We start from the raw sequence: 14358 nt of genomic DNA on the forward strand, positions 1-14358 counted from the left end.
GTGGCGCGCGCGTCCGGGACCCACCGCAGCCCGCGCCCACCGCCCCAGCAGTCCCCACCCCTAACACCCACCCCGGGGAAAGGGCGTCCGAGCTCCTCCGAGAGAGCGAGGTCGCAGCGTGCGGTTGCGAGCGGACCGGCGCAGACTCGCGGGGACCCCCGGCCGCCGGAGCCTCAGTCTCCACCCGGGTCCCGGGCAAGGGCGGACCGCGGGCGGGGCGCCACCCTCGCATCAGCTCCCCAACTGCAACTCAAGGCGGGAGGCGCGGACACCGCGGGGCGGAGACAATGGCTCCGCCTCCGTGCGGCCCCTCCCGCGGCGGCCGCGGTCCCGCCTCTGCCGTACGGCCGCCGCAGCGTACGTCGCCCCCTCCCGCCGTACGGTCCGGCGCACCGCCTCGCGGCCCCGCCCACTTCTCCTCTTGAGCGGTCGGCCTCAGCTCGCGATTGGCCAGGCTCCTAGATAGGCCGCCTTCTTACTGGCCAAGGGGCTTCAGGTGGCGCGCTCCAGACTGGTGGAAGTCTGCGTTGCTCCCGCCCGCCTCCAGTCGCAGCCCGCGATTGGCTGGCGCCCCCAAGGTCTCTTCTCGAGATCGGGTCTGGGTGGCGCGGATCAGGCCTGGGGCGGCAGCGGGGGCGCAATCGGTGGTGGCTGTGGCGCGAGGCAGGTGAGTTCCTGGGGAGGGGAGGGGAAAGGTGGGAGGGGTGAGGGGGCCGGAGCGAGGTCGGCGGGGGGAACAGGAATGGGGCTAGGGCGTCTCTCACAGCGGGCGGGAGCTGCGGGCCGGGGGCGGAGGGCACGGACTGTGCCACGGGCCCCGCCTGTGCAGCCAACGGCCGCCGCCGCCTCCTCGGCCTTGCGCGTCCCCGCACCTGGCCCGAGTCTGCGGCAGGCGGGTCCCGGGGGCGTCTCCTCCGCCCGACGTCAGCGGGGTGCCGGCGGGGCTGTGGGGACGCTTGCGCACCCGGGGACTTATGTCGTCGCCGCCCGCCCCTACCCGGGCGCCCCGGGTGCCTACACCCGGGAGCCCCCGCCTCCCCCGACGCCGACACCCGGGAGTCCCCGTCATCCCCGACCCCCGGGAGCTCCGCTTACCCCGATTCGACTCCCGGGAGCCCCCGCCCCCCCCGACCCCCGCCTCCGACACAGGGGAGCCCCCGCCGACCCCGACTCCCGCCATCCCCGACCCCCGCCATCCCCGACCCTGACACCCGGGAGCCCCCGACACCCCGGACCCCGACCCCCGGGAGCCCCCGCCTCCCCAACCGCGGCACCCGGGAGTCCCCGCTTCCCCCACTCACCCAACACACGGGAGCACCCGACCCCCACCACCCCCACAACCTGGCACCCCAGCCTTCCGCACACCTGGGTGCCCCTGACCCCTGTCACCCCCAACACTCCGGTGCCTCCGATCCCCGCGCCCCCAACACACGGGAGACCCCCACCCCCGTCATCTGGGCTCCCCTGACCCCCCACCAGGGTCCCCGGCTTGGCCTCGGGGTGCTTGACCTCGCTGGAGCGCGGGGTGGGGCGCTCGCCCCCTTGACCTGCTCTGCAGCTCTCCTACAGGTCCCAGAGTTTCTGCACCTGGTGCGCTGGTCCTGGTTGGGCCCTCACCCTCCGCCCGCCAGAGTGAGCAGGTGTGGAGTGCTTGCCAGCCCCGGGGTGGGGCGGGGCCCGGGGCCTGCCTTCCCTGTGGGGACCTATTCGTGCCCACAGGAGCACTCCGGTGTGCGGGGCTTGCCTTCCCAGGGTGCGGGCGGCCCGCTGCCCCAGTACGTGCTGCTCGGTCTCAACCCCGGGTGCGCGCACTGTTTTCACTCCCAGGGTCTGCAGTGCTTGGAAACTTGGGTTTTGGTTTATTCGCCTCCGTTTCATGGGACATTGTGTAGTTTTTCTACGTCTGGAAGCTCAGGAGGGTTAGTTCTGGGGCATTTTCTTGCACTGTTTTCTTGGACACTTTTCATGTTTTACTTTTGTTTTCTGTGTGTTTTGGAAATGCTTTTACTTGGGACTTAGCCCTTTTGGTCCCTGTTTGTACTTTTTAAATATAAAATCTTTATCTATCCCATTTTCCATTTTTGTCTTTTCATTTCACTTTGTAGATTTCCTCAGTTTTTTTTTTCTTTTATTTAGCATTTTATTTTGGTCATCGTATTTTAAATTTCCCAGAGCTTTTTTGGAGGTTCCTTTTTTCCTCTAAAATTCAGCCATGTTTCTTTCTTTCTTTCTTTTTTTTTAAATTTTTGTTTATTTATTTATTTATTTGACATACAGAGATCACAAGTAGGCAGAGAGGTAGGCAGAGAGTGAGAGGGAAGCAGGCTCCCCACTGAGCAGCTCCCCACTGAGGGATGGGGGGGGGGGGGGCTTGATCCCAGGACCCTGGGATCATGACCTGAGCTGAAGGCAGAGGCTTTAACCCACTGAGCCACCCAGGCGCCCCTCAGCCATGTTTCTTATTTCGTAGACACGGTAGTGGCTCATTCTCTTCTTCCGTGACCTCAGTTTTTGCTTGCTTTGGCCTGTGTTCTGTGACATGTTGGGTGATCCTGGTTGAGCACATTGGAGAGCAGGACCCTGCCCGCTCCTGTGGTAGTTCTGGGCTGATAGGGAGGGGCATTACCTTTATCCTTTATTGGGCATTTTATCCTCTCAAGGGCTTTCCAGTCTCCTGCCTAGTTTTCCAAGTTGGGTAGAAGAGTGTGGTTGTGGCCTTCAAAAGTGAGTAAGGAAGTGCTGTTCCTCTCCCTTTCTAGGAGGACATCCTGGGGCTTCAGGATTCCCCTTATCCTCTGCTATAGAGACCCCTTGGTGTTTGTTTTTTTGTTTCTTTAAGATTTTATTTATTCCTTTGAGAGATAAACGGAGAGAGAAGCAGACTCCCTGCTGAGCAGGGAGCCCCACGTGGATCTCTGTCCAGGACCTGGGGATCTGGGACTTGAGCTGAAGGCAGATGTTTCACTGGCTGAGCCTAACCACTGCTGTTGTGTGACTGGTGCAATACACAACATAAAATTTGCCCCTTTGATGGGTCTGGAGGGGCCAGCCCTCATCACGGTCTAGTTCCAGAATGGTCTGTTTCGCCCGTTAGTGGAAACCCCATACCCGTCAGCAGGCACTTCCCCGTTGCTGCCAGCCTCTGGCCCCACTAACCTCCTGTCTGTCTATGAGTTTTCCTGCTCTGGGTTGTTTTATAGACGTGGATTCCTACAGTATGTGGCCTTCCGTGTCTGGCTTCTTTTACTTAGCATAATGTTTTCAAGGTTTATTCATGTTGTAACGTATCAGAGCTGCATTTCTTTTTTTGGCTGAAGAATACTGCATGAATATACCACAGTTTTTTTTAATCCGTTTATTGGTTAGTGGACATTTGAGTCATTTCTACTTTTTGCCTATTAATGAGTATTGCTGCCATGACCATTTGTGTACAGGTTTTTGTTGGAGTACATGTTTTCCCGTTTTTTGGGTATGTATCTAGGAGTGGGGTTGCTGGATCATATGGTAGTTCTAATTTAATGTGTAGAGGAACTGCCCGACTGTTTTCCGCAGTGGCTGCATCACTTTACAGTCCCACCCGCTGCATACAAGGTTCTAGTTTCTCTATATGCTCTCTTGCATTCACTATCTTTTTTGCTTTGTTTTTGCTTTCTTTTCTTTTCTCATTAAGATTTTATTTATTTATTCAAGAGCTGGTGGGATTGGCAGATGGAAAGGGAGCTAACAGACTCCCTGCTGAACAGGAAGCCTGAATTTGGGGCTAGATCCCAGGGCCTGGAGATCACGACCCAAGCTGAAGGCAGATGCTTAACCAACTGAGTCCCACCCAGGCCCCCCCATATGAATTTAAAGATTAACTTTATCGTGTTTGCAAAGAAGGCCATTGGAACTTTCATAGAGGTTGCATTGAATCTGGAGATCTCTTAGTAATCTTCTACTGCCATGTTTCAAAATATTAAGTCTTCTGGTCTATGAACAAGGGAAGTCTTTCCATGTATTTTTCTTTAATTTCTTTCAGCAGTGTTTTGTAATTTTCAGTGTACGAGCCTTGTTCTTTCTCGGTTAAATTTACTCTTTAAGTTTGTTTTTCTTTGGGATGCTGTGGTAAGAGGAATTGTTTAATTTCATTTCCAGATTGTTCATGGCTATTTTATAGAAATACAACTGATTTTGGGGTGTTGATCTTGTAACTTGCATCTCTGCTGAATTTGTTAGCTTTTATAGTTTTTTTTTGTTTGTGAATCCTTTATTTCTATATATGAGATATGTCATCTGTGAGTAGAGATAGCTTTACTGCTTCCTTTCCAATTGGAGGTCTTTTGTTTCTTGTTCTTGCCTAATGGCTCCCGCTGGAACTCCAGTGCCATGTTGAATAGCAGTGCTGGAAGTAGGCATTCTTGTTTTGTTCTTGATCTTAGGGGGAAGCTGTGTGTCCTTTCCCACAGAGGATGATGTGAGCTGTGGGTGTCAGTGAATGCCCTTTATTGGCTTGGGGAAGTTACCTTCTACTCCTACTTGGTTGAATATTTTATAATGAAAGGGTGTTGGATTTTGCCAAGTGCTTTTCTGCATTGATTGAGGTGTGATCATGGGTTTTGCCTAACTGCGTTTAAATGGACTTTCAGTGTTCAATTCCTGCTGTATTTCGGTTCCAGTCTCCACCCTCCCGTCCAGATGGAGTCAGGTGCCACTATTGTAACCTTTCGGGGGTTCCATGATGACAGTTGGACCATTTCTCAGTGCTTCTCCTTGCAAGCTTGTGACTCAGCTTTTTCTGGCTTAGTTGTGTTTTCGTTAATTTGCATTCTACCTTCCAGGTTTCTTGCTGTTGTCTTTTCTTGGTTTTGTTTTGATCTGTGGCTGTGTGCCTTTAGGAACAATCTCATTTTAGGAGGCGTATCAGAAGAGAGTGGGAGCTACCATCTTTGTTCATTGTACCATTTTCAACTGGAAATTACTGGGTGACCTATTTTCAGGGAACACTGGCGTTTGATGGAGTGTCTGCTCATAGCCATTGGTTCCTGGTTCTGAATTTATGATGATCGGATGATCTCCAGATTCTGAAAGTAGAGCCAATTTGAATTTGCTCACAATTACAAACGCCAGGCAACAGTTTTTGGTAGAAGAGACATGGGAGGGAACCATCTTTTAGCCCTGCATCTCCTGCTCCCACCTGAATATTTTGAGGTGAGGCAAGAGTGCGGGGAGTCATGGCACCTATGAGACCCACTGAGATGCAGGGGTGGTCGGCCTGAGCACCTGGTGGAAGGTTATGCTCACAAGTAGGCTCCAGGGCACATGGGAACCAGACAGTGGTGGTGTCCCAGCAGGAGTGCTGTGGGAGCCAAGCTGCAGCCCCATCTTGTTCACTGGGGTAACCGTGTTCCTCCTTTCTTGCTCCCTCCATTCCCAGATTTGGAACTCATGGCTGTTTTGGCTTGCTGACCCTTCTTGATTTCGGGTAGAGGAGACTGAACCTAGGATGTGCTTTTGAAACCGTTTGCTTGCACTGGGTCAAAATGAGCAGGATTGGCAGATGGGAATACAGAACATGGCCCTGCTGCTTATGCTGTGTTTTGTTGGTTCTATTTCGTTAAGTGACTTGGGTCATTTGTTAGGCAGTTCTGCAGTTTGAATCACATCTGTAACTAACCATGCTTGTTATCTGTCGATGAAAGGGTGACCATTTAGTCACAGGTGCACTCAGCGAGTGGTCCTGGGTTGCACGTTTTAGTTTAGGAGATAAGAGCTGTGCAAGGCACACTTCTTGATCTTTGTGCATAATAGGAGTGCAGGTCCTTGATGCATATGGAGAGCGGTGAAGCATAGGTGAGTGGCTCCCGATGGGGAAGGAGCCACTTCCCCTGGGGACACGTGTAGCTTGAAAACAAAGGTGTGCTTTCCCTGGTTGGTTTGTTTTCCAGTCGTTGGCAGTATTATTGGATGATGTGAGCTACATCTAGAATATGGAAAACAGATCAACTTGATGAGTTCTTCACTTGCTACCTATGCTGCAGAGCTTTTCAGGACCAGAAGACACCGATTTTGAGCCTACTGCTTCATGTTTGTGGGGACAGCACGAGAAGAGTTATTGAGAACTCGTGTGGATTAAGCGTTTGCAGTTCAAATAAGAGCCCGTGATTGCTGTTTCTAATTCGCATTCCCAGTTATAGGAGGAATAAGACACAGCTGTTCTGATCTGATGAGCACAAGTGAGAAGCACTTTGAGTCTGTTAGGAGATAGAATAAGGGGGCCCAGGTGTGCACGACCCTTCCTGCTTATCTCACGTTTGTATCGCTCTCGGCACGGTTTTGCCAGGTGTGGTCACATGAGCAGCAGAGGCTGGATTTTCGGGTGATAGGCAAAGCGAGGAACCCACACAGCAGTGAGTTCTCCCCGCTCTGCAGGCGCCTACACGGTGTTGATCTGTTGAAGTGATGTTCGGGGGCCGCGCTCAGAGTGCAAGGTCTCCTCAGAGAGGAAGACTTGTTAGTAAGTGGTGATTACAGTCTCCGTGGAGTGATGAGTGCTGGAGGGAGCACTAAAGGGAGCGTCTGACTTGGATGCGGGGTGGGGGCTCCAGGAGCGCTCCCTGCACGTGGACTCTCAGCTGAATTCTGAGGCTGAGCAGAAGATAGCCAGGAGCAAGTGGGGTGGAAAGAGACCGAGGGATGAGGGTGGGGAATCAGGATGGCCTCCCAGCCAAGGAGGGAGCAGAGGAACTGTGTACCTGGGGTCAGAAGAAGAGGGTTGTCTGGGTCCAGGGCCTCAGTGAAGCTGCCCTGTGGATTGCTGGGAGATGGAGAGGATAAGTGGGACGTCTGGATGGAGGGTTTGGTGCAGGCCGCCTCTTGGGCCCTGTCTGTGGGTGCTAGGGAGCCACGGTGGGATGCGAAGGCGGTGAGGTGGTCCCTCTGATTGTAGACAGCCCCTCCTGGCAGTATTCTAGCTAGAGGGGTCAAGGCTGGAGGGCAGGAGCTAGTCAGTGCTTGCTGGAAGCTGGCAGGAGATGGAGCAGCAGGGGGAGCCGGAAGGCAGAGGGGGTGACCCCCTGGGAGGGGAGGGCCAGACTGATGGGTGCTGTGGATGATCCCGCAGACGTGCTCAGCGTGCACTCCTGATGCTTACCTCGCTGTACGCGAAGGACTCAGGGACGGATGAGGGACCCAGATGAGCAGTAGAATCCATAGCAGACTGTTGGCATGTTGCTGGGTTGGAGGGAGCCTTTCTGAGCCAGCCGGAGAGGCGGGAACCTCTGGCAGTGCAGCCCGAGTCACTAGAGACTGCTTCCGTGACAGGCAGGGGTGTCCCAGACACGGATGAGATGCGTACGGTCAGCCTCCCGTCAGACAGTAAGAAAAAGGCAGCACCCCCTCTCTTCTTCCCACGTCGAAGTCGTCACACTGTCCGGCCCTACAAGGGCCAGGAGGGGCCCCGTCAGCCGTGGGAGAGGCCCCCAGACTCACTGTGCAGTGCTACTGTGGGATGGCCCTCCGCAGGGACAGCATCTCGCCATGGAAATGGCGTCGTGGGCAGCCCCTGTGACTGCCGCTTGTGAGGAGATGGAGTGCGTTCCGGGTTGAAGCAGACACTATGCAACCCTGTGGTCATGCTTTCTGGACTCTCAGAACGAAGACCTTTATGTTCACATGGACAGAATAAATAATTTGACTTTGGGCTTCTGCTGAAATACTAGGATAATACCACTATCAGGCAGTGGGTTTTTTATTAAAAAGATCTGGGGCACTTTTGATCAGGAGAGGTAAGCATGTGATAACTGTTTTCTGTTAGGAGTAATTATCTTTCCTAAAACTCAGAGCTGTTCTCTTATGTAAACAAGCCCATCGGCCTACCTCTCCTGCTGTTGACTCATCATTTCCCAAAAAAGGAAAGAAACACCCGGCCTTGGCTGGACACTGTTTTTCAGCACAGACTTGCTGCTAATAACTGACTTTGAGTATTTTTATTCTGTGCCAGGCAGCACCGAGCAGGTTGGGTACTCCCTGGCTGACCCTCCAGTAACACTCTGGGCTTGGGCGCTGTGGAGACTTCTGTCGACGGCGCCCGGAGGTGTGAGGACCTTGTCCTTCCCTTCTGTTCCGGGTTCTCCTAGCTGGGCGACAGAGCCCGAATGGAACCCGTGGGTCTGCCTGCCCATACCTCTTCACGGATGGAGAACAAAGAAACTGTTTGCAGAAGATAATAGTTACTGGATTAGTTGTTGAAATTATAAGGCTAATACCTGCTCTTTTAAAAAAATGTTGAACAGTACAGGAGGGGTAAGTGAGGAGTAGAAGTCTCAGTCTGTATAATTTACCACGAAATTTAGTGGTGTTTTCCTTGAAGTTTAAAAACATATTCGTGTATGTGTGTGTATACATAAAACATGTAGCGTTCTGTGAAGCTTTCAAGTATTTTTGTTTTAGTCATTTGTGTCCAATTCACTGTTTTACTCAGTTCATTTTTAGGGTCCTCACTTAGTGTAAATCACAGCTTTTTGTAAACATTGTTTTACTGCTTAAGATAAAAACAGATGAACACCAGTTTTCTATTTTTTATGGTAGAAGTAATTACATTGAGCATGACATTTGGAAAACACTCATTTCTAACCCAAATTATTATCTTTTTTATGGTCTTACTTAGACCAAATTAAGATTTTTTTGGTTATGTAGACAAAGATAACTGATGTCTTTGTTAGTCTCTACAGTATTTAGGTTTAACAGGATTCCTGTTGAGTGGGACAGTTACATTAAGATGTGGTTCTAGGGTGGTGGGCACCGAGGGGGGGCACGTGGCAGGATGAGCCCTCGTGTCGTCCGCAGCAGATGAGTTGTAGCTAATGCTACGCCCTGTGTGGACCACCTTGACCTTATATACAGTCTTGAAAAAAAATTAGTTCTAAGTTTTAAAGGGCCACCTTGGCATTTTACTTTGAAAAGTAACCCTCTTTGCAGAGGAGGACAAAGGAAACAGCCAGGGCAGCGGCCCTGTGGGTGATAAGGATCGGCCCCGGGTGATAGAATGTCGCTTCTGCTGCGGGTGCACTCGGCCCTGGGACCTCTCTGGAAGGTCTGTTGAGCGCCCACTGCTGGCCGGTCACGCTGAGTCCTGTGGGACCATAGGAACCCCGTGCTAGCCGCGCCCAGTGTCCCAGAGGGACGGCACCGTGGCAGATGGCGTGTCTGGAGCTGTGCCAAGTGCTGGGGGAACGTTCTGGCTATCGCTGTCCCCTTTGATGGCTTCTGTCCCCGAGGACGGGTTATGGGCAAGAGCCACAGGTTCTGACGTTGGCCTCAGGGGGACCCGCAGCAGGTCCTCTGTGAGGATTTCGGATCATGAGGTGGCACTGGCCTCTTCTGCCTGGGCTCATTCTGTTTTAGCCACTTTGTCAGTGTCCAAATCAGCTGAAAGTTTGATTTGTCACCTACCCATCTCTGTAAACCCAGTGCTTTGTGCACTGTTCAATAAAATAAAACTGTCGGGGTGCCTGGGGCATCAGTCGGTGATGCATCTGCCTTTGGCTCAGGTCAGGATCCCAGGGTCCTGGGATTGAGCCCCACATTGACTCCCTGCTCGGCGGGGAGCCTGCTTCGCCCTCTCCCACTCCCCCTGCTTGGTTTCCCTCTCTCACTGTGTCTCTCTCGGTCAAATAAACAGATAATGTCACTAAAAAATAAAAAAATGTATTGTTGACTAGGGAATGCTACTTGGGGCCTCCAGGGGTAAAAAGGAGGTTCCTTTTTCCAGTGTTTCTTAAGAACAGATAGCATTTCCTAAGAAAATATTGTGTGCTAATATTATTTCAGAGATGTTAGTTTTTTCTGTGTCTTTGGCTTTGCCATTTCCTCAAAGCTCTGTTTTTTTTTTTTTTTTTAAGATTATTTATTTATTTATTTATTTGACAGAGAGAGAGAGAGATCACAAGTAGGCAGAGAGGCAGGCAGAGAGAGAGAGAGGAGGAAGCAGCCTCCCTGCTGAGCAGAGAGCCGGATGTGGGGCTCGATCCCAGGACCCTGAGATCATGACCTGAGCCGAAGGCAGCAGCTTTACCCACTGAGCCACCCAGTCAAAGCTGTTTTTAACTCTTGTGTGACACTTGTAAGTTTTGAGATTTTTCAGGCACATTTTCTAGATTGTTAACTAGATTAGTACAGACATTCTAAATAGAAAAAATTCAAATTGTATGTGCCCACAGCACTAAAATTCATTCTTGGTTAAAATATTCAAGAACCAAACAGCTTTATATTTTTGTCTCTACCGTATGATGACAGTGTAGCAGTATGTACTCAAGGGGCATTGAAGGAGAAACCTCGCTGGGGTGCCTGGCTGGTTCTGTGGGTTAAGCCTCTGACTCTTGATCTCAGGGTCGCCAGCTTGAGCCCCTCATTGGGGAACCTACTTTAAAAAAAGAATCTTAACTCTGATTTTATAACTTTCTGTAAACTTGTAAAATTTTTACTTTTTTTAAAGGTTTTATTTTTTTCATTTGCCAGAGAGAGAGAGAGAGAGAGTACAAGCAGGGAGAGCAGCCGGCAGAGTGAGATTCTCAGCTAAGCAGGGAGCCGGATGTGGGACTCGATCCCAGGACCCCGGGTTTATGACCTGAGCTGAAGGCAGATGTGCCACCGACTGAGCCACCAAGTGTCCCTAACCATTTTTTTTTAAAGATTATTATTTATTTGACAGAGATCAGAAGTAGGCAGAGAAGCAGGCAGAGAGAGAGAGGAGGAAGCAGGCTCCCTGCTGAGCAGAGAGCCCGATGTGGGGCTCGATCCCAGGACCCTGGGATCATGATCTGAGCTGAAGGCAGAGGCTTTAACCCACTGAACCTCGCAGGCGCCCCGCTGAACATTTTTTTAAATTCTGATTTTAGAACCCTACTAAGAATTGCATATTTGTAAAGGTTCTTAAGTCCTCAGGTTTGTAACTGAAGTTCAGCCTGAACAGAGGCCCTCTACTCCTCCTGTGCTTGCCAGCCTGCATGTTCTCTTAGCTGCAGGTAGATCGAGGTACAAGGAGACACTGAGTGATCTTTTCTACTTGCAGATGCTGCACTCAGCCCTGTGGCCCCTAACGTGTGCTTTTCTTGTTTGGACATGGCAGCTCCGTGCCCGCCCTGAAGAAGCTCTCTTTCGGGGGTGCTTGGGTGGATCAATGGGTTAAAGCCTCCCTTCGGGTCAGGTCATGATCCCAGGGTCCTGGGACTGAGCCCCGCATCAGGGTCTCTGCTCAGCAGGCATCAGGGTCTCTGCTCAGCAGGGAGCCTGCTTCCTCCCCTCTCTCTCTCTCTCTCTCCCTCTCTGCCTGCCTCTCCCCCAACTTAAGATCTCTGTCTGTCAAATAAATAAATAAATCTTAAAAAAAAAAAGAAGCTGTCTTTCACCAGGATGGAGGAGGCGCCCTTGTGCACTCTGCCCAGACTGCCCAGGCAGGGAAAGTCCTGCCCTGGGGCTCTGGACCTGGGGCCTGCAGTGGCCCCTCATAAGGTCCTAGCAGCCAGAGCAGAGCACTCTGAGGACAGTGGAACCTGGACAGGGCCCCTCTTCTGTAGCACATGCATTTGCAGAATGTCAGCCTCAGATTCTTTCCAGGGTTTTCTGATGCCATTGAAGACATTTTCAATCTGCCTTATTTTATTTTATTTTATTTTATTTATTTATTTGACAGAGATCACAAGTAGGCAGAGAGGCAGAGAGAGAGAGAGAGGAAGGCAAGCAGGCTCCCTGCTGAGCGGAGAGCCCCACATGGGGCTCGATCCCAGGACCCTGGGATCATGACCTGAGCCGAAGGCAGAGGCTCTAACCCACTGAGCCACCCAGACGCCCCTCGATCTGCTTTTTTATCTACTGTTGTATGAGTGCAACTCAGCTTTCCCTTGAGTCTCAGGCTGGGGCCAGTAGAGTCAGGGCCCTGATACCAGCAGGAAGGCTGTGGTGTTCGGGGGATGGACATGGAGGCTGGGAGCAGCGTTTTGAAATTGCTGAGTGCTCCTGTTTAGTTATCAGTGGATCTAGAACCCGAGTTGCACGTTTGCTGTTGGGAGTTCTGGCATGCGTCTGACAGGTCCGGGCTGACGTTCCCACCTGTGGGCTCCTGGTCGGAGCTGTCCACGTTGCTGATGGTCTTTGCCTTTAGACCTGGGAGTGAGTTAGATCTCCATCTCAGCGGTTGCTCACTCAGAAGAAAAGCAATGTTGAAAGGATTGAGAGCACAGCTGTATAACTCCGTTCTACCAGATGTTCAAGCTCACTTTTTTTTTTAAAGATTTTATTTATTTATTTGAGAGAGAGGCAGTGAGAGAGAGCATGAGCGAGGAGAAGGTCAGAGGGAGAAGCAGACTCCCCGTGGAGCTGGGAGCCGGATGCGGGACTTGATCCCGGGACTCCGGGATCATGACCTGAGCCGAAGGCAGTCGTCCAACCAACTGAGCCACCCAGGCGTCCCTCAAGCTCACTGTTGAGCATTGTGTGCCAGGCACTGCCTTGCACACACGATTTCATTTCATCCTTCTTGCCACCTTATTTCATTTTCCTTCTCTGTATTTAATGCGCACGTTTCATGGAGGGAACTGAAGAGTGATTCAAGTATTAGGGTTAGGGGACAGGGGGAGGGAAAATGGGAGAAAGCAGGATCAGTGGAGAGAAGCACCGGGTAAATTCCAGGACCGTTCACCGTCACATCCAGGAACTCTGCTGCAGTGAGCGTGGAAGAGAGCAGCCCATCATCCCTTCCTTCGGAGACTCTGGGTCCCGCCTCTTTGTAGTTCTGCTTTGTGGGTGTTTGGTCCTCTAGTGCTTCTACAGGGGAGAAGTGGTTTTAATGTCCTGTGGACTAAGCTGTGGCCAGAACACACCCCTGGGCCACAGGTCAGGCTCTGCATATGGCTCTGTACCTGGATGCACTTCATGTGGTCCGAGGAGTGAAATCAGAACTACTTAGAAGAGGTAGGCGCATGTTTACTGGGCCTGGGCTGTAGCAGCTGCTGAGTGCCTCTCGTCCCCTCTGCACGCCCTCCACTGTCCCCTCCTGTCCTCCTTTCCTCCAGAGCCACACTGCCTGGTGAGCCTTCTAGAGTCTGGTGTCTTTCTGCACTGGTCCTTTGGAGGGTGTCCTCTCTGGGCATGTTATTATGTCCATGTCTCCTCGAGGCCCATTTTACCAGGAATCTGCCACTGTCTGCTGTATCTCCCGGTTCTCACTGGTTACGTTTTTGATGCAGTCGCTGCTGGAATTCTGTCATTCCTGGGATCCCATGATAGCCAGTGGCTGTGCTTGCTTCTTTGGTTGGATTTATTTCAGTGACAAGAAATTCAGTTTATTTATTTAGGAATTTTTTTTTTAAAGTAGGCTCCATGCCCAGAACCAGACCCCAAACGAGGCTTGAACTCATGACCCTGAGATCAAGACACGAGCTGAGATCAGGAGTCAGACAATCAACCAACTGAACCACCCAGGTGCCCCCAAATTAAATTTACTTTTAAATTGTGGTGTAAGGCCTACCTGAAACCTGGCTAGAGGTGGTATGGTTCAGCCTTGTCATCTGGCTCATTGATGGGAAGAACCAGGTTGAAAAATAGGGCTGTAGTTGGTCTTACACCTCCTGTTAGCTTCTGAAAACACCATTAGAAACTAACCAGAATCTCTTTCAGGTGGTTGAAAATGTGAGAACATATAAATGTTAACTTTTTAAATGAGTCTGTGAGTTCTTACACAGGGCTTCCTCAGGCTCTGAGCTCCCTTTCTGTGCTGAGTCATGGGCTGGAGCTCCTGGGTCCTCAGCGGCCTTGTCAGGAGAGCTGGCCCCCCCTCCACAGTCTGCTAGTAGGGGCGGAGCTGGGACCGGAGCCCAGATCCAAGGACTCCGCCCTGTCCTTAGCAGCAGGCTCTAATGTCTCTGTGTCCTGGTCTTGATCTTGGAAGTGAATGCTCAGGTATTGGCTTTAGGGCTTCTGCCCTTGTTTGTTTGTAATGGTGACCTCTGTAAACTTCAGGGATGTGGTCACTAAGGGTGTGTCAGACACCAGTTGTAGCACAGTTGGTAGAAATTAGTGATTAGGACAGCTTTTTCTGGGGTTTAACGTTGGTAATGCAGGTGTTGGAGAATATTAAGTGGGAATGAAGTTGGGAAGTTGGGGTTCCATTAATCAGTGGGTAACTAATAGGGAATAAGAACCTAGTCCATGGTCACCTCTGGAGAATGAGGATAGATATGGGGCATTTACAGTGTCCCCCTCCCAGGCCTTTCATGGCTGCCTATTGAGTGAGTGCTCAGCCCACAGTTGTCAGGAGCCTTTGTGACGCGGCTGGGGTGGAGCTTGGGCGGGGGGGGGGGGGGGGGGGGGGGGGGGGGGGGGGGG

General features: G+C 51.7%; 1 protein-coding gene across 1 annotated transcript in view; it reads left to right on the forward strand.

Annotated features, from left to right (window-relative positions):
* The first annotated feature begins 556 nt into the window (after nucleotides 1–556).
* SUN1 (Sad1 and UNC84 domain containing 1) overlaps nucleotides 557–14358 on the forward strand; it is a 54944-nt gene continuing 41142 nt past the window's right edge. Inside the window, exon 1 of the mRNA XM_059414253.1 lies at nucleotides 557–667. The gene's annotated coding sequence lies outside the window, so the exon portion shown is untranslated. The remainder of the gene's footprint in view (nucleotides 668–14358) is intronic.

The sequence above is a fragment of the Mustela nigripes genome, chromosome 11 (assembly GCF_022355385.1).
Source record: "Mustela nigripes isolate SB6536 chromosome 11, MUSNIG.SB6536, whole genome shotgun sequence".
In the NCBI taxonomy this organism is placed as follows: Eukaryota; Metazoa; Chordata; class Mammalia; order Carnivora; family Mustelidae; genus Mustela; species Mustela nigripes.